Here is a 19,844-nt window from a genome sequence, read left to right on the forward strand (position 1 = left end):
AACATAAATAGGGAAGAAAAATGCCTGCACAGTGCTATTTTAAAAGAAGCATATGGATTCCTCTAAGTTTGGAAACAGCAAACAAAAAAATATGCCAAGGCAATCTCTGGAGCAAGCAGTCTTTCAGCATTGGTCAAAGAGACTGCAATAGAAATATTTTAAAACCTTCTCTCTAGTTATGGGATCTCTCATGGCCTGTGGGGGCGGACAATATTAGAGGCCACTAAATCCTGAAGTTTATTTTTCTAAAAGTTTTCACTTCAAATAAAGCTTTGTTTTAATATGTATGGGGCCAACTGTTAGAGCATTGAGGTCCTGGTTATTAGCCAGCTAGAGCTCATGAATTATGTTTAGTGAGAAGTTTATTGGCTCAGTAAACACCATTCCAGTTCCCCTCACTCCTGCATCGTGGAAGCCAAACCAAGAGATATTCTATGCCACATTACCACTAGCACCAGAGCAACCATTATCTGATTACAGACATTTTATTTTTTGTAAGGAATTTGCAATTGCATCATTTAATACATGGAAGTTTTTAAATTTACCAAGGCAACACACAAAAAGTAAGTAACTGTTTGGTCCTGTTTATCATCTTCTGGAGAATACTTGTTTCCATCTCATTGCATTCCAAATCCAGGCATTACAGAAATGCAGTCCCTTTGTAAGGTAGAAGCTTGGTAAGGAATCTTTAACACTAGCAAGGTGCCCATGAAGATCTGAAGTGGAGCCAGAGCAGCCTGAGGTGGTGTTGGTGCTACCTGGCCTCACCCCATGTGGGCTGGCAGCAGGAGCCTGCAGACCAAAATGCAAGGTAGGCATCTCTAGAACAAGCAGGACTGATGAGTAGCTGTGCAAATCCAGAAGCAACTGCTACCTGTGTGGCTGGCTTTGTCCTAGGTTGTGACTGGTTACCTCTCACTGCCATGAGCTAAAGCCTCAAGAACAGAGAGTAAGCAATGATCAGTCAGTGTGCAGTGACTTGTTTATATGCTTGTTGTTCCAGTTCTCTGGAATAGCTAAGATAGCCAGAAGACTGTACAGGGACTGTGTCAGTCCTTGAGGCAAGGAAAGTTAATTTAGTTGGAAGAGTAAGGATGAAAAAGAGAGTGCTATAATAACAGTAGCCTGTTCTGGCAGCAAAGTAAACTGTAACTGGAGTTTAGGTTCTCCTCCTAGTTCTCTACATCTGTCACACCACCTTGGCCAAATAATGCATCTGTTTGTGTCTCTGCTTCCTCTCTCCCCTTTAGCTGTACTATCTACTATCTACTATTATCTACTATTACTATCTACTATTATCTACTATCTACTACCATCTACTATTTAGACTGGAACATTCTTCAGGGAAGAGATTGTGCTGGTACAGCCCAGTGACAGCCTTAGGGTTCTGCAGTTCCTAAGCCAAAGATAGTCCAATTTACATAACACCAACTATGAAATCATGTATTCTCATGTAAATGGTTCTTCTGATGTCCTGAATCAGTCCATATGACAATGAAGAAACTTGGCAGTACAGATCCTTAATGTCCAACCCATCCCACAAGGACATATCATCACACAAAGCACCTCTGGGGAACAGGCAAAGTTAAAATCTTTCCATCCCAGTAGTGGGGAAAGACAAGATATCCTTCTCTTTAAATTTAACCCTCTCCCTTCCAAAGAATGCCTGGAATTTGTACTATTTCCCAGCAGAGAGTAGAAGGCAAAGACTTGGCATGGGGCAAGACAGATAAGAGCAGTTGCCTTCTCTAGGTTTTGTTAACTCTGCATAATTGCTTAGGGCATGTGATGGTTAGGGGGAGACACATCTGCCAGAGACAGACTACAAATCACTAGGATGATTCCAAGCAAACAAAATCTAGTTTACAATGTGGTTGTGGTATATAAAACGCCTCGGTAAAACTACAGTATAATTCAACTGCTGCAGTTTCATTTACAAAGCAAGCATGCAGTTTTCTCCCTCAAAGACTGGCATTTAGGATCACTCTGACATTGAATAAAGTCTTGGCAGTCCTCTGGGGCACAGGGTGAAGGTAGATTGTTGTTAGAAGTTTCTCTAAGCAAGCCATATTTAAATACCATGCTTTGCAAAAGGGCCCATATTGCCTTGCCTGTGAATTCAGCTTCCTTTACCAGTTTAAAATCTGGGTCAAAGCAATTTGCTTACATTTGGAGTCCTTTCCCAAAATTAATGGTGCATGGTATTTGGAGCTGCAGATACAAGGATACTCTGCTATTATCTGCTCTGCATCATGCATCCACCATCTACAGTTTTCCTGCTAATCTTTGTTCACATGGACAGCCCACTCCTGCAGCAGTTGCACACTCAGCATCCTAATGATATTATTCTTGGCCATCCTGTTAAACTCACAGTATAAGGTAGATGCACAGGAGTGAGCCCTGCTGGATTCTCAGCAGCTTTTAGATGGCTCCAGATTACAGCTGGCCATGGGTGGAAGTTTTCATAAGCAGTGATGAAGTTCAGAGCTTTTCAATTCAAATAGGATGTTGACTACTACTGTCTCTTATCCCTTTCACTTCTGTGGTGATAATTAGGTTACCCAAATGTACTGGGCTCACATCAGAGCACTTGGAAGATCCAGTTAGTGCTCCATACAGCTGCCAGATTGCTTAGCTAAATTTCACACAGGGATCACACACAACAACGGTGACAGTTAATGTTTGTTTCACTTTGCCATTCAAGGAGGTACTTTTGGATTACTAATTTCTTTTATGACTTGGGTGCTGGCTAGTTCAGAGATTATTTTGTTGTATCCTGACAGGCAGTTGTTAGCCGGACCCTAAACCCTCAGCACACACGTTTAAAGTCTCTCTGATCTGGAAATCTGGGTGGCATATCTGCTCAGGAGTCCCACCCACAGTAAGGATCCTGCCCATGTTTATTTCAGTGTTCTTGAAAGAGGAAAGACAGAAAGGAAGGGAATAAAAAAGAATCCCAAAACCACAACACAAATTTGCCACTGAAGCTTACTGACAGAACTGACCTGCAAAGTACAAACACTAACAGAGAATTATGATATTCACACTTTCTCATAGTACTACTCTGGGTATAACATATAATGTTTCCTTAATACAAACCACTTTGGAGTAACAATCAATGAAATACATTAAAATACAATAAAAATACTGGGTTTAGGATAAAAATGTGGTTCCAACCTATGGGCTTGTAAAGGAAAAGTCAGCAGAGGCTTACTCCTCTTGTAGGTAAATTCTGAAGTTTCATCCCCTTGTTCACAAGCCAGGCGGAATAAAAATATCCACCTACACTAAACCAAAGGGAGCCACTCGTAACCCAGACACAACCACAACAGACATTCTCGACAGTCCTTGGCTTAATAGAACACTGCTTTGTGGTTATACCCACCACTAGGATTTCATCTTGCAAGTGCTAGCATGTTTAATTTATCCCAGGTCATACATCAAACATAATATTAAAATCTAAGATGGCATTTGAGATTCAGACTTTCTTCTGCAGTTTGAGTAGAGAGAGCACAGTTGGGACTGTGGGTGCACAAGAATATTAATACATAAACACAAACCTGCAGCCATCACTCAAGAAAAACAATTGGTCTTTAAGAGGGGAAAAAAGTTGTAAAAAGAATCAATTCCATTAAATAGCTCTATAAATCAATTCCACCAAAAATCAATGGGAAACTACATCCACCATGTGCCAAGTAACTCCCACACATCAGGTGCAACTGTCCATGACAGCAGCCACGCAGCAGCTCTGCCTGCCGGGAATCAGGTAGCCAAGGGCTGGAGCAAGAACCCCAGCATTGCCCATGCTGCCTTCCTGAGAGCCCTGGCACTGCCCAGGCTGCTCTTGTACAAGCCCTGGCACTGCCCAGGCTGCCTTCCTAAGTGCCCCAGCACTGCCCAGGCTGCTCTTGTGCGAGCCCTGGCATTGCCCAGGCTGCCCTCCTGCTCCTGCCATGGTGCCTTAGCCCTGCTGGCTCAGGGGGAGCTGCAGCCGAGGTCTCTGGGACAGCAGCTGCTCCCTGCCAAGGCCCATCTGCTCCTGGAGCCCATGCTGGGACCAGCCCACACTCACAGAGCCATGGAACCCCCACCTCCAGACACCGTGGTGGCAGTCCCACCTAAAAATCAGTAGAGGAAAGCTCAGGTTTCTTGTTAGAGCCAGGCATTTTACATGCCCAGGTGTGAAATGAAGCCTGACTTCAGGATTTTCCAGCAGGTTTTGTGGCACATCAAGCATCCCCAAAAGCTGATTTAGGCACAGGGACAGGGAAGGTGGGAGGGGAACATTAAGGATGTGGGGCCCAGCAGCATGCAGTCAGTCACATACTGCTTAAACAAATTACTTGGTTAAGCAGGAGTTCAGGCGTTCCACACTGTGTCACTCTTGCTAGTTCAGTGACTCCCACAGTGACTGTGCCAGGCCACTGTGCCCTCTCACTTTCAAAGTGCAGCTCAGTTGCATTTTCACATTTATAGGTGGTGGGTGCCCCTTCAATGACTGGAGAAACCCTTGGGGCTTTCATTTTGTGCTGGCAGCTCTCAAATGACTTTAGAAACAAAACCCCTGGGGCTTTTGTTCTGTGTGGCAGAGCTCAGAGGGCATGGAAGATTCTGGCTTTGTTAAAACCTGCAGAAAAATTCATGTCCTGTGTCTTCCCCTTCATGTGCTTCACATGTGCTGTCATGTCTCTGGGGCATTAGAGACACACTGTTCAAGAAATTCAGACCTAGCATTTTTGCAACAGAAAAACTTGATGAGTTGGCCTCTGCTATTAAGCACTAAGTACCAAACCCCATTTTTTCCTGTTGTAACTGAATGTCAAGTGTACCTTGACAGCTACTGCACACAGAAACACTCATGTCTGGTATTATGCATGGATATTTTAAACAGAGGGGAAAGAATGAGAAAGAATGAGAGAAAGAATGCACATATGTGTATAACAAATAATGAACAATTTAATGAGATGGCTCAGGACTGTCCCTGGCAGGGAAAGAAACTACTGCATCTCTCCAAGGCTCTGTGACCCAGCTGCAGGGATATGATCTCTAAATTGCATTTTTGATCTTGGGCCTGATCTTAGCAATCAGCACCCTCAGCTTACTGATTTCAGTGGGATTTGAGAGCATATGATATCAAACCTTCCATCAGTCACAAGTTTTCCCTAGATGTAAGGACATGCAGTTCTAGAAAGCAAGACTTTGACATAGGCTGGAGATTTGATGTCAAGAGTAAGTGGGAATTGTACAATCAGGGGCTTCAATCTAACCACTGGTATTTGGCAAGACAAGGCAGCAATACATTGAAGTCTGTCTCTTTTGAATTATTCTTTAAAACTCTGTCATATGACTCTTCTGCTCCAGAAGAATTAATCAAATATTTAAAAATATACTAAGGGAAGCTGAAGGCCATTGTCAAGAGAACAGCCAGATTTTCCTGCAATTAACAGTGGAAGTTCCTCATTTTCCCTGTTCCTAAATGCCTCTGCAGTGATACTTCATTTACTGGGATTTCAGTTTCATACAAGTCAGAAAAAAAATATTTGTGGCAAGTGACCTTGAAGTATTATAATAAGGAAGAGCATTTGCAGGGAGTTTTGAAAGACAGATCCTGTTCTAAAGAGAGTCTCCATGCACAAACAGATGCCACAACAACACGTGCATGGATGTAACTTGCAACTATTTGGTGGCTCTCTGAAGTTCTGCAGTAGCTTACAGTGAAGAAATTACTGTTGTATTTGTGAAGGACAGCCCAAAGCAAGGTGTAAAATTTGTGTGGAAGGAGACAGAGAAAACAGACAGGAATAAACACAGCCCAGGGAACAAGGAGATTACAGTGATACAACAAATATGTAGGAATGGTTGGAAAAAGCAAGTATGTGCACAACTGGGGAAGAAGAAAAGAATCCCACAGGTTGGATAACCAAAGCATAAATTTCAATAAGCAGACACTATTGACTAGGAGTTGAAGTCAGCACAGGGATCTGAAGTGTCAACTTATATTTAAAGACTACCATAGTTAAAATCATAAGCCAAATTGCACAATAGGCAAATGAGATGAATTGAAAGATTAAGCTATGGAAATTCACTCAGAGAGAGGATTGTAAGGATCTTTTATTTTTAAATCCTGCTCCTGAATTCTTTTTTACTCAGAGAAAAAAAAAAATCTTAAATCCCATTTCCTGCCAGTATAGGGCTAAAATGTTAACACCATATTTCATAACAGTTAACGTGAAACAGGATTACTGTGCTGACTTGTTCTTGAAGAGCAAATACACTCTGCAAACTAGATTGGGAAGGAGGTAGATTTCTTTCTGACAAATCCGCTGACAAGAAGCTGACAAGAAAACATATTTTTCTCTGTGACTTCTGGGGATGAACAGAATTTTAAAGTCTGTTGTCCTCAGTAGCATTAATGTACTCTTCAGTTGGACTTTTTTTTGTTCAGTTATTCACTGTAGAGACTGACTTACTATGAATAACCATGCTTTTCTTTCCTACTCAGATGAAGTGCTTGCACTCTTTTCAATGAAAGCAAAAGAAATGCCTTGTTAACCTTAAGTTTAAAATAAGCTAGAAAGATCTTACAAAGAAATCCAATGACCCATCAGAAGGAATAATTTCTTAATAGCAACCAGGCAACTGCCTCCTAAGAAAAATAAAGATTCAAACCTCTAGCCAAGCAGACTTGCCAGCCAGAGCCTTCCCTGACACCGCAGTGTCGGGGACTTCCCTGTGTCAGAGCCTTTTACACGGAGAGCACTTGGGCAGCCAGTGTGTGACACATCCAGCGAGGCTCAGAATGTCTTGCCTGTTTTCTCTTGAGCCTCTGAACTGTGACCTCAAAGCAAATGAATCTGAGAAGAAAATACATTAATCAGGCATTCACTGAGCCAGGCTCTGGGTTTTTAAAGCAGGGATCTGAATCAGCTATATCGCCTCCCACTTCTTTCCTGATACAATTAGTCAGCATCTGCCCAGCAGCCAACCCGCTGCCTCTCAGAGGGGGGGACAGGCAGCTGCAACTCCCTTGCCCACTGCTACTTCCAAGCAGGCTGCAAAAGCACGGAGAACAGCTTCTGAATTCTGGCTGGGGAAGGTTAGCATCCCTTCCCTGTGCTCAGGGGAATGAGAGGAGCTGAGAACAGCCATCACTTCCAGCCTCTCTGATTCCCTGCTCCAGCCCAAGTGCAGGTTCAGACGTGTCCCAGCAACACCTCTCCCACACTGGGCCAAGGCCATGCCAGCTCCACACACCTGTTGGAGGCTTCCCCACATTTTAAGGGAATCCCCAGAAGGGGATTTGCAGGTGCTGCACTCCCTTCAAAGAGTGCAGGCAACAAATCATTCTGGGAAACTGGACCCAAAGCATTCAATGTGGCCCTCTGACCTTTTCCAAAATGTTCTCAGCCCACCAGGCTGGCAGGATTGAACTTTACAGCTAAGGGTTTTGAAAGAAGCATGTGCTTTTAAAATCCAGTTGAATTTTTGCTAGGAGAACTTTACAAAGGCATCATTAGTTCATTAGTGTATCCACAGGAGTTTTGCAATTTTAGGTTACAGGTGATTACAGCAAATAAACAGGCATGCAAGTCAGGGTCGGAAGCGGGCTTCTACTTAGAGCTGCCTCACCAGGCAGCTGGAAAATAGATAAACCCTCCAAGCAATTCTGTTTTACCCAACAGCTTTAAGGCTCAAGCCCCACTCCTAGGGCTGGGTTGTGCAAGCTCTTACTCCAGCAGTCACACCGAGTTCAAGCAAAGTGCCTGAGTAAGCATTTGCAGAATCTGACCCCCCCCAGCCAGTTATCTATACAGCACCTACCTGGGCCTTGCACTGCAAGCTCTTTAGCTGGGGACATGGTCTGGAAGTATATTGTCAGCTGCAATGGGCTTTATCTCCATTTATAGCATTTAATTTAATTTTTGGTGCCAAGTGCAGCGTTAGCCTCACAATGACATCTATTAAAGACATTTTGCCCTGAAGACTGATCTGACCAACAACCAGTTTGCACTGTTTGTATTTTTATTTTATTACAAAACCACCATGTTCATATTATCTTTCCACTTCTCTAATTTCAAGCTTTTTCTTAAAATACAGTACAACAGGCACTGAATTACAGAAATCCCACACTCTGGCATTACATGGATTTCACTTGAGATGCTGCCATCCTTCCTTCCCTGAAGTTAAAATTAAAGCAACAGACTTGACTGGTTAGTCTCCAGTAGTGTATAAGTTTAGCAGAGGCAGACTTGTTTCCTCTGTGCCATCAGGAGCATTCCTGATGGCCACCCAGCCCCTTTCCCCCTGCCAAGACACAGAGGAGGCCTGGCACAGCATGGAGCAGTTCTTATGGGGAAAAAATAATTGCAAGTTCCCCTGAAATGCTGCATCCTGCATGCCTCAAAGGACAGCTGCTACCTTCTCACTTACAAAAATGTGACCCCAGCCAGTCAATCTACAGCACTAATGCTGTCAGATACCCTCCCACTCACCACTTCTGATGGTCAAAGCCATTGAAATGCAGTGACTTCCCCTGTGCCTCAAAAGGGGATGTGCTTTGCTTTTGCTCCAGGAAGTTTTAGGGAGGGTGCTTTGGGTTTTGCAGTTTTTGGTGAGGGTACAACCCAAGCTGTTTTAGGTAAACACAGAGGTAGCAGGAGTCCATGTGTAACCACAGAGGAAGCGAGCACAAATAGGCAAATGTTCTCAATAATGGCAGTGCAGATGCACATGGAAACTTGCTTGAACTCACTTGGACTCCTTTCCCCCTTTCTTGTCCAACCAGTTAAAGGATAGGGAACATCCCAAGCCTCTGGCATATGGTATTAGATGCTCTGGGCATTAGGTAGAAAACTGATAAGTCTTTTGAAATGGAACAGTTGGTGTCATGTAGCAGAGGTCCCACTTCATATGAACTCTCAAAATTTGGAAAGGAGAAGGCAGTTTTATTTATTACAAGTGAAACAGAGAAACTGAGGTGCTTAATCAATCCTTTGCCTCTAATGGGAGTGGAAGGGTTTGCTGGGCTGTGGCCATGGCTTCTGTTCCTTTATATGGCTTCTGCAGCTTTCAGAAAGCCATATAAACATCTCAGAAAAGGTTACATGAACATACCAGAGACACAACTGTAAGTCACAGATTAGTAATTATGAAAGCATTGTGAGATCTTTGAGTTGAAAGGATGTCTTTTCTAGATAGGCAGATATTTTAATTCCATACTCCAATGATCAGTGTTTCAGCAGGACCCTTAAAATATATTTGCCTTCCATGACTGTCCTCTATGGTTAGTTACACCTCCATGCATGATTTCAAGTACTACAGCTCCATCAGAAGTACTAGTTTTTTCTGCATTTGGTTCCACTTGCAAGACTCTGAATTATTAGTACAGCATTCAGCTTGAAATACTCTTGCACAACTAACAGGATGAAATATTAGAAAACAGAAGTTACTATTGTTATTTTCTGTTCATTAAATGCTAGTGGAAATTCAACCCATCTTCAAAATACCATGGCTTTACACAGGCAGAGGTGAAGAGGTACAGACACGTGATATTTTTTTTCCAGATTCAAACAACCCATCAGTGGCAAACAAATTCTCGTACTCAGGTCTGTTTTAGCCACCAAAACAGAGACTGTCAGAATGATGCTGATGGTCCTCTCTCTGCACTCAGGTCACTTTTTCCCTCACTCAGGAGCTGAGGAATATCAATACAACAGTTAAACCCATCACCTTACAAGAAGCAACCAGGAACTGGGAGACCCAGCCTGACTGGAATAAACCAGCTGACTACAGCTGCTAAAAAGAGGTCCACACTTGGGCAAATACTCAAGACATTCCTTCTCCAAGGCACCACCCATAATAACAGGCCAACAGTCTCAAACACCTCTGCATTTGGATGGATATGCAGAACCGCATACATTAAACTGCTTTTCTTGGAGTTCATTTCAGAATGCTGCCAGCTTGTAAACAGCAGAATCAGTTTTGCTGCCAACACAATTTCTACCTAGAGCAAACGGAAGTGCTTTTCCAAGAATTTCCAAGACTGTTGCGTCACGCCGTGCGCTGGCATTGCACCATGCAGCGCGGAGGGAAGACACAAAAATACAAGCTGCTGCTTGGTGCATCCTGAAGGGAATTATTTAGAGGCATTTACTTATTTTCAGGAAGAGACTGACAGTGCAGAACAGACCTTCCAAAAACTCCCAGTGCTCCCTGCAGGGGAATATAGTCTCATTAATACTTTCAGTGCTGTAGCAAAAAGAGAGTTATTTTTATAGCTGGCGTGTTTCAATTTTCATTGCAATTTTGAAAGCCTTGTTTGATAAGGTACAGTGGAGACTAAGAAATGTAGCATTTCTGAATGACTAGAGAGATTTCTTCTTTAGCCTCCCTCCCCCGTCATGGGTTTTGCAAAATCCTAAAGCATCAGTCCTTTGGCAACTTTACCATTTTGAAGCTTTATTAGAATTATGTGTATGATGACAGCATTTACAGAGTGTTGCTAGGGTCAGGGACCCATTATGCAAACTTTTAAATATGATGAGCATTTATAAGATAAATACACAAAACAAACCAAGGACATCATATTCTTCATACTTTAAAGATGAAGAAAACTGAACTTGCTTAACTTCCTTCATGACCATAGCATGGGAAGTTTAAATCAGGGATGGAAGCAGAGTTCCTTGGAAGACAAGCTCAGCCAGAAGAATTAAATGTGGGCAAATATTCAACCACTGCATCAATTAATAAAAGGAAACACGTATAACGAAGCTTTCTGGGTAAAACTTTTCAAGTCATACTTTACATTAGTTTTAAAAAACACTCAGCCAAACATCACTCTGCTGACATCTGAAGAATTTCAAGAGACCTGTCACTCTCATGCCAAAATTCCCTTTATTGAGCATTCTGGTAGTATGGTTCTGGCTATGTACACTTCATAGCTGTGCACACAGATTTATGATTTTTAGTGGATTCCTTGCAATCTACAACTTTGGTAGATATATTCCCTGCCTAGAAGGACATCCATGTTTTTCTTTTCTTTGAAGACTGGGCATAATCATGTCATTAATATCACATTATCAAAGAACATTTGAGCTGCCTAGAAAAGAACAAAGAGCTTTTTCCAAGGACTTGAGGAGTTTGATCCACATAAGGACTGTTCTGGATACTTTATATGGGTAAACAGAAACTAGGAATAACAAAGCACCTTACCCATGACGGATAGGGGAAACAACATTACATAAAACCAGCACAAGTTTGTCTCACTATACACTGACATAGCTTCAAACCTTCTTTTAAACAGGTCTTGTTTCCAAAAAGCATTCTTCAATTATATGTCTTTCCTGGTGAAGTTTTGAGGACAATTTGTCCCTCCACAGAAAAAGCCACTACATTACTGCTCTGGGCAGTTAACTAACCCTATGCACCAGGAGCCTCTTGCGAAGGGACAGAGAGGCTGTTTTTTCAGTTCAGTTCAATAACCACTTCTTTCAGACTGCAAAAAGCAACTGAGATTTGAGGAGGGGCAGAAGGGCAGGAAAGCTGACTTCCCTCCAAATGAAAACTAGGTGTTAGAAACTACTATCTGCTAGTTCCAAACTCAGAAAAGAGCAACAAAAGTAGAAAATGATCTGTTCACTTTTGCTCAAAGAACACTTCCTTTGCTTTGCATTTAAATTGGAGCTGAATAAAAATCACAGAGTAAGTCATAAAGGAAGCAACTTCATGAGGTCATCAGAAAGCATTTTAATCAGAAAGTATTTTACAAATATTTTTATTTAACACTTCAAAATCTTCAGGTTTAACATTTCATTGAATTTAATGCTATATAAGAAGTTTCTTGAGTCACTTCTCAGAAACAATAACATAGAAAATTAATTTTGTTTCTGATTTGCATGTTGAATCATAGCCTGAATGTGTTAACCCTGTCCTTCTGCTTAACATGAAATTTACTTTAAAGTTATCTTAGTTGCACATCAACATGTTTTAATAGGTACAGAGCAGCAAGATCCAGTCTTTCTGCTGGAGAGTAACTACCACATAGACAAACAAGCAAGCTTTAAAATAAGGTTTCTTGTTGGCCGAATTCAATTCTCAGTTAAAACTGGCAATGCAAATTACTCTATTCTGTTCTTTATCAAACAAGAGAAAAGATTTCCAAACTGTCAAACTTGCTGGTGGCATCTTGACAGCAGATGGAAATGCAGTAAGTGCATGGCAGTGTCTACTGCCACTACATGGCAGTGTCTTTATGTGACTTCAAGAAAACTGAATCCCCTCACTGAATGGCTCTTTATCCAGCAGGAAATGAGCACACATTTAGGGGAAGGAATCTGCTGTGCACCCCTGTCATCTTAAACGGGTCCAGGAATGAATGGGACCAGCCCAGCATGAAGAGCAGTCAGGTTGTTTACCATGAGGCCTCTCCCCAGGCACTCCATCGTGTATCCCTTTCACACCCATGGCAAAGGACTGATTTGAAGGCAATTTTATCTTGCACAGTGTTTGGTTCAGTGGGGGAGGGGAGTGGATAGGGCAAACTGATGTATTATGGAAAGCCATCCCCTCTTCCTTTACCCAGGGGACTGAAGGGCAGCAAATGCCTCAGGCCAGCACACTGACATGAAATGTTTCCTACCTCCCATCCAGAACCTGGGTGAGGACAACACTGACACATTTTCCCATCCAGTATCTAAAGCTGGAACAACAAGAGGGGCTGTTCCTAACTCCTGCATAGATCCCTCAGAACACCTAGCAATAGAATCAAGAAGTTTGCTGTTTTCACGGATGCTTTCTTTGTGAGGGATCCCTGGTGACTGTTCTGAGCAGGAAACCAATCCCTGCACTTCTTTAAACTTTTCTTAGTGCCAGTTGAAGACTCAGACCCTTCTTCTCCCAGCTTAGAAATCAGTGCATGTCTTCTGACAGTTTCTGCAGGACAGCTCAGCTTGTCTTTTCTCCATTAGAGAGAGTAAGTGAAGGAAGCTTCTACAATTGGTCCATTTCCAAATGCCTGCTTGAGGTTTTTAGTTGAAAAGATCACTCTTTAGCCCCTTCAAATCCGCAGGGTGCACATCCGAAAATGTGATATAATACATATGTAATCCTGGATAAACTCCATTCCCCACCCCTTTCCATTAAGTAAAGTCAGTAACTAGAATCCCTGTTTAGGATTTGTGATTACAAGGATCACAGTCTGCCCTACCCTGGTCAAACAATACGGGCTCTAGGAAAGCATGAGAGCCATCATTTCAATAAAGCAAAACCCTGTTGCTTCCACTCCAGAACAGCTGACTTGAAGTGCATGCTAGGCTGTGCTTATTAACAAAATGAGAAATCTGATACATAGAAAGAAAACACTATGTGAGGATTAATCCTGGATTGCAGTTTGTGGCCAGCACTGGGCCATCATCCAAACACAGATGAAAAAGAACAGAATTTCTCCCACCTGTCACTCTACAGCAGGTACAGCTACTGCTGTGTTGTAGCCTCATCCTTTACAGCTATTGTAACAACTCATTTTGTATCAGCTTAAAATTCAGGATTGACCTCACTGTTTCATTTCTTCCTTGTTTTGTGGGAGCCAGCACTGGAGGGTGAATTTTCTTTCCAGGAATTACAAACAAGCGTGACTAACTTACAAGTTTGGACAGCTAGCACAATACACGTATGCTTCAAGGAAAGAAACCCAGCTTAAAACCAGCTGGAACCTGGAGATTAACTGAACAAGAAAATACAACTCTCAGGAACATCTTTTTAACATTGTCCTGCTGCTTTTGAGAGAAGTAAGCACTGTCACTGCTGATTTCAAGAGATCTGAACAAACCAATGCGATTTCTTTGCCAATGAGCTCCTGCACAGCAGAGTGAAATCCTTATTGCAATGCATTGTCCTTGCTCCTGATAGTACAGCAAGACAAAAACCAATGTAAGAAGGCCTAATGGCTCAGTCGCTGGTGTTCAATAACACCAAACCAAAGAAGTCATCTTTATTTTTTTTTAAATATATTCTCCTGCTTATGGTTGGGTTGACACTCTGTTGTTGCAATGCCACAGCTGAGCCCTGTTAATTTTTCTCCAAGCCCAGCAGGGAAGGCATGTCTGCTGATGCTGAAATGGGCCCTTCCCATTGAGCCTCGCCTGTCACAATGCAGCCAATATAATGGCTATGGCACAAATGTGATTCTGCTTTCTTCCACTCCAACACCACATTTGCTGCAGCACTGAAATGTCACTTTGTGGCAATGTTCTTCCCTGGCTGTTGGCAGAAGCTGCAGTGTTGTTCATGCACTTTATCAGTCAGATTTGGTTAGGGTATGGGAATCCTGGTTTTCTGTAGAGAAAACATGGCAACCTCTTCCTACCAATAGCTCTGGCTGTCGAGCTGTGATATGTTCATCAGACTGGATGACAGGGTTAAATGCTGCAGTCAGCACAAACACTTCTGATAGGAAGGCAAATGCACCTCGGTTTTCAAACATCATCCCATTTCCCTACATCTATCATCAAAAAAGGCAGCAGGGGCTCAAAGAATAGCCACATACTATTTTCTGCAAGGTCAGAGAAATGCACAACATACACTTTATGTTTGGCAGCTCTTAATTACTATGGGCTGTAAAGATGCTAGAAAACAACAACTCTCATTGCAAGATCTGCTGTTCACAACTTCAAATTTCATGCTGTGATTACCAATTTTGGGCTGTGGTGGCTGTTTTAGAGAGTTTAAATCCATTACACAGCCAAACTGCTTAGCATTATGTTGTTTTCTAGTTATTTTAAACAACTAATCAAAATAAATTGAACATGTACCCTTCTGGAAAAAGGCCTCTCACCTTCTCTTTCTCTCCTCTCTCCCCCCACCCCTTGTCACACATTGGCTTCTGCCAAACAATTCAGCACTGACACTACAGCACATCACGTGATACCAAGTGCTTCAAGCATCTTGCAATACTTATTACTATCTACACATCCATAAGTCATTCCACCCAGAAATGTGAATACTAACATGAGCTATTTCCTTATGCATTAAAGATTTAGAGCTCTCCCAGATCCTTGGAAGAAGCTTGTCCCCTGAAATACTGAAAAATCATCCCTTTTATGTGTGTGTCTCATCTGCATTTCACGTAGATTAGGAAGCATGACAGAAGGAAAACCTGCCATATCCTCATACTCTCCCATTCCTCCTGCTTACGCTCCTGCGGGCACACAAGTCTGTCGTGATTAAGCAATGGATTTTAGATGTCAAAGAACAAGGCACTTACACAGGGTGTCCTTACCCATGTTAGAATAGAAAGTAACAAATGTAAGAGGTTGCTTATTCTTAATGCTGATCTCCTCCAGAGCTAAAATGATATGTCAGTAGCAGGTGTCAAGTTTGAAGACCCCCCCTCCCCTCCTCTCTTTTTTTTTTTTTTAATAAATATAACAAAGGGCACACAGATTTGACCTAATGGGTCAACCATCAAAAGTTAAACTGATTTAAATAATTAGACCTAGAATGTCAGGCACCACTGCAAATAATTGCTCCTAATGCTTTTAGGATTAGATTGCTAATGAAAAGGCGCAAAAAGGAGGCCATTTGCAGTTGTGGAAATAAGTCAATTTTCTTTCCATATGTCATTTTCCTCATGTAGATTTGCTGTGAAATCTTAAGGAGTCATTTACAGCTTTCTCTCCAGAGCCGCTGTAGGATATACAATAGTTCTGAGTAATAAAAAATAGCAATAAGTCATCTTGAAATATTAGTTGTTTATAAACTGTATTTATCAAGCATAGCAAACATCTGTTCATAGTTCTGACATTTTCCAATGAAAGTGACTATTGCATATTGTTTTCCCCTTAATTTCTGGAAAAACATGGGAGCCATTCAAATATAAACAGCGTTCCGCAACAAATTTAAACCAGTTTTGGTCAAAGGACAGTTCATTAGCAGAATGTAATTCTGATGCTCCTAACTGGTTCCTGGCTGCTCTCTCAGATTTATTCTAACAACTGAGTATACCCTGAGTGATTTTGGTAACCGTCTGCTAAAACACTGGGTTCCATATGTAATTCACTAATTCTGTGTAAAGGTGTGTATACCCCCGCCCCACTCGCAGATTCTAACCCCAAGTTACCCGTCTTTGGAAGCGCCCAGGCCACCCGAGTTCTCAAAGGTTGCGGATTTCGCAGCAGAAGGATTCGAGCGCCCAGACCCCGTGTGCACATCCGCGTTCCCCGGGCTGCGGCGGGGCCGGGCACGGTGTCCGGAGCCCCCGGGAGGAGCGCGGCTGGCGGCCCCGATAACGGGGGGCGCGCCGAGAGCCGCCCGCCGCCGCCGTGCCCACTTCCACCTGGGACCCGGCCAAGCAGAAGTCAATAATTGACTTCCCCGCCGGCTCTCGCCCCGTACCAAAGGGGCCAGGCGCGGGCTGGGCGCTGCGGGCACCGCGGGGCTCCCGGGCCGCGCACCGCGCTGGGGGCCGGCACGCAGCCTCCCCCGCCCCCACTCCCCCCGCCGGCTTCGCTTTGCTTTTAAATGCAACCAGAAAAACACAAAAAGCCCGGCTCCCCCCGCCGCCGAGCTGGCACCGGCACCGGCGCGCCGGGAGATGCAGAGCCCGGTCCGGCTCCGCGGCGCCGTGCTCCCGGGACCGGGCAGCCGCGGGCAGCAACCAGCCCTCTCGGTTCCCTCAATTGCGATGTCGAGCGCCTCGGCAATAATTCTGCCAGCCTGGACGTACAATTTCTTTTTTTTTTTTTTTTTTTTTCAAACCGAGTGGACAGCTCTACGCTGGCTAGCGCGGCCGGGGAACGTGCATTTCCTGCGGGGCACAAAGCCGGCGGGCAGGGTCCGGGGAGCCCCTGGCCGCGGGAGGGTGCGCGATCCTGCTCCGTCCATTGCGTCCGAGATGGGGCCGTAACAAAAGCCAGAGACCCGCAGCGACGGGCAGAGCGAGCGGGGCCGGCGGATCCTTCCCTCCGCGATCCCGAGCGGCCGAGGGGGGTGGCGGGGAAGGGGGGAGCCAGGGCAAAAGTTCACCGCGGTCCCGGTAGGGCAGGGGGTGCTCGGTGGGGCCGGCGCTGGCGCTGGGGTTGGGGGATGCCGGCCTGGCTCGTCGCCTCGCAGCCCGGCGGATGGACCGCGGGGGGCGGGAAGGAGGCGATGCAAGTCCCGGGAGCCCCTCTCCTGCCCTCTCCTCCACAATGCGGCCAGATCCCCGGCACAAACACGCCCCCCGGCACCCCGGGGCTCCGCTCCCTCCTTTCGGGGAAAAAATAAAATCAAATAAAATACAATACGGCTCACTTGAAGGGACGAGTGGGGATGGGGAGCAGGCGGCTGCTCCGGGGCCGGTCAGCCCCACGCCGGCCGGCCCTGGCGGGCAGCAGCTGCGGCCCCCCGGCCCGACCCCGCTGCCGCCGGGGAAGGGGCAGCGCACACCCGTGCGCACACACACAAATGGCACGGGAGGAGGGGAAAGTTTCCAGCCGCTTCAACCAAATAACCAACATTTGCAAGCTCCAGACAGGCACGGTGGCCGGCACACCGACGCACGCCCCGGCCCCCGAAGCAACGGGGCAGCGCGCCCGGAGAGCGAGGGGAGGGGGCCCGGGGCACGGAGAGAGGGGGGCAAGAGCAGAGAAACCATCTCGGGTTTTTCAATGGAAGTACCGCCGGTGCCGGGCACGGTTGATGTAGGGCAGGGAACAAGGGGACACCCCCGCCACCCCGGCGACTCTCCCGAGCGGACCCGTGCAGATGGGCAGATCACCGGGGCTGCAAATAAAGAGCGGGGGAGCGGGGCTGGGCTGCACCGCGGAGCCCGGCAGCGCCCGACCGCCCCGCGGGACCCGCGCCCCCGCCCGCGCCCCGCGCCGCGTTACCTTCTTATTGCATCTGGAGCAGCAGCTTTTCTTCCCTTTCCCCTCTCCTCCTCTCCCTCTCCTGTCCTCTCGGTTTATACCAGCCTGTTCCTCATCTCACAGCCTTCCTCCCAGCGCCATCTTGCAAGCTTGTGACGTTGGGAGCCGCTCACCCCTGACCCACATTTGAATAGAAGCCAAAATGAAAAAAAGAAGAGAGAGCGAGGGAGAGAGGAGAGAAAGAGGGGAAAGAAGAAGAAGAAAGAGCGGAACAAGGAGAGGCAGGGGAAGCAGCAGCTAAGCAAGTGCTGTGCCAGTGTGGAACAGCATCGGCTCTGCTCCCTTGCCAGCTAGTTTAGTAATAAGCAATTTCCTGCTTTTGCAATAAATGTTGCCGCGGCGGGGCTGGGACAGGGACGGGAATCTGAGCAATTCCCACCGAGGGACCAGGGCTTCCCCCACCCCGAGCCGCCCCCCTTAACCCTGCCACCCACACCCCGAAACCCAGCCCGGAGCCTGACCACTGCCTCCCGGCAACCCAAATACTGCTGCTCCCTCCCAGGTTTTGAGCAATGAAAAAGGCATTTATTAAGATTATTTCTCCCATCACTGATGAGCTCTTAAGTGTGTGTTCAGAGAAATTATATAGATTATAGCTTGTACATGTGTTGGAATCTGAAATGAGTTTTAAACACAAATTTAGGAAACATCATGCATAGCACTACTTGCATGTTAGTTTTTTGTCACTCATATCTGTGTGTTAAGGACTGTCACTGCATTTTGCATCATTCAGGGCACAGATACAGACATGGCCTTTGCACCGACAGAATCTGAAGTTTTGGGTTGTGCATTTCTTTTTTAGTTACTTACCTGAGGAAGTATATTGGAGGGTAAAGTTATTTGTGTTATGCATCCCTGGTCCTGCAACATTTCCTTGCACGCTTAACTTAAAGCACATCAGTGATCACACTGAGTGAGAAGGGCTACTCAGATGCTTACACTGAGTGTGCTCAGCCTGCAAACTCAACATATTAGTTTGTAAAATGTTAAGTTCACTTAACATTTTACATCTTAATTTTACTGACCATTGCCACACAGTACAACTGTGCAGAAATCTGAATTACCCCTTTGTAGCACTCTCTCCCTTCCATAGCTAATTAATCTGTAATAACTGGAGAAATGCACATAAACATTTTTATTGTAATCATGCACAGGAGTACTTCCGCTATCCCATGTAGGAATCACTGCATTAACTCCAAGTATGAGATGATATTTCCTTTCCTTCTGTGCCCTCACAGCCATCCATAACCAAAATTCTCTGTAACCTCAGCAAGGCGATTCATTAGTGAAGCTAAGCCTACGTTTAACACATGTCTAATAATTCCCTAATAGCCACAATGCCAGTGACTCTCTCAGTCACTTCCTGTGCAGATCCCTGCAGTCTGCATGCCCTTCAGCTGGATCCCAGCTGCAGCCTAAGCTCTCCATCCCTGATAATAAAGATATTTTCTAGTTGCTCATCCAGAGTTCAAAGTTTTTGCAGGACATGGTTTCTTCAGCTTTACCAAAGTGGCTTGAGGAGCAAATAAAGATAAGGCAAATCACAACAGCCATATCAGAAGGGTCTGGACTGGTGGTTTGTTCACAGTACACCCAATAAAGAGCAGAACACTAACAGTGGTGAGAACAGCAAACCTGACTGTCAGCACAAGACCCAGTGAAGTAGATAAGGATCAATTCAAGACTCTTCCCCCACCAGGAAAGTTAATTTAAGATCGGTGGTGCTGCTCTGAGCTGTATTTTAAAGCTAAGTGGCCTTGCAAATAGCCAGGGAGGTGTTTCACACCATTTGTTTCATGCTGTGCCAGAGGAATTGGTAGGCAAATACACAGAAGTCCTTGCACTATCTAAACAGGGGCTACATGCATCATAGATTTTTTATCAGATAAGTTTAGACATTTGGGTTTAGAAAGACCCACTTTTGTGAATCTTAGTGTGGCA

At 44.8% G+C, this 19,844-nt stretch overlaps 1 protein-coding gene and 1 long non-coding RNA gene across 5 annotated transcripts in view; one reads left to right on the top strand and one right to left on the bottom strand.

The window, feature by feature from the left end:
* The window catches only part of HIC2 (HIC ZBTB transcriptional repressor 2), a 71,966-nt gene extending 53,758 nt beyond the window's left edge, over positions 1-18,208 (bottom strand). For all 4 annotated transcript variants that reach the window (XM_063172861.1, XM_063172857.1, XM_063172858.1 and 1 more), the window contains exon 1: positions 17,865-18,208. The gene's annotated coding sequence lies outside the window, so the exon portion shown is untranslated. The remainder of the gene's footprint in view (positions 1-17,864) is intronic.
* LOC134427215 (uncharacterized) overlaps positions 1-19,844 on the top strand; it is a 38,686-nt gene that overhangs the window by 580 nt on the left and 18,262 nt on the right. The window lies entirely within an intron of this gene.

Source organism: Melospiza melodia, chromosome 20 (assembly GCF_035770615.1).
Source record: "Melospiza melodia melodia isolate bMelMel2 chromosome 20, bMelMel2.pri, whole genome shotgun sequence".
NCBI lineage: Eukaryota > Metazoa > Chordata > Aves > Passeriformes > Passerellidae > Melospiza > Melospiza melodia.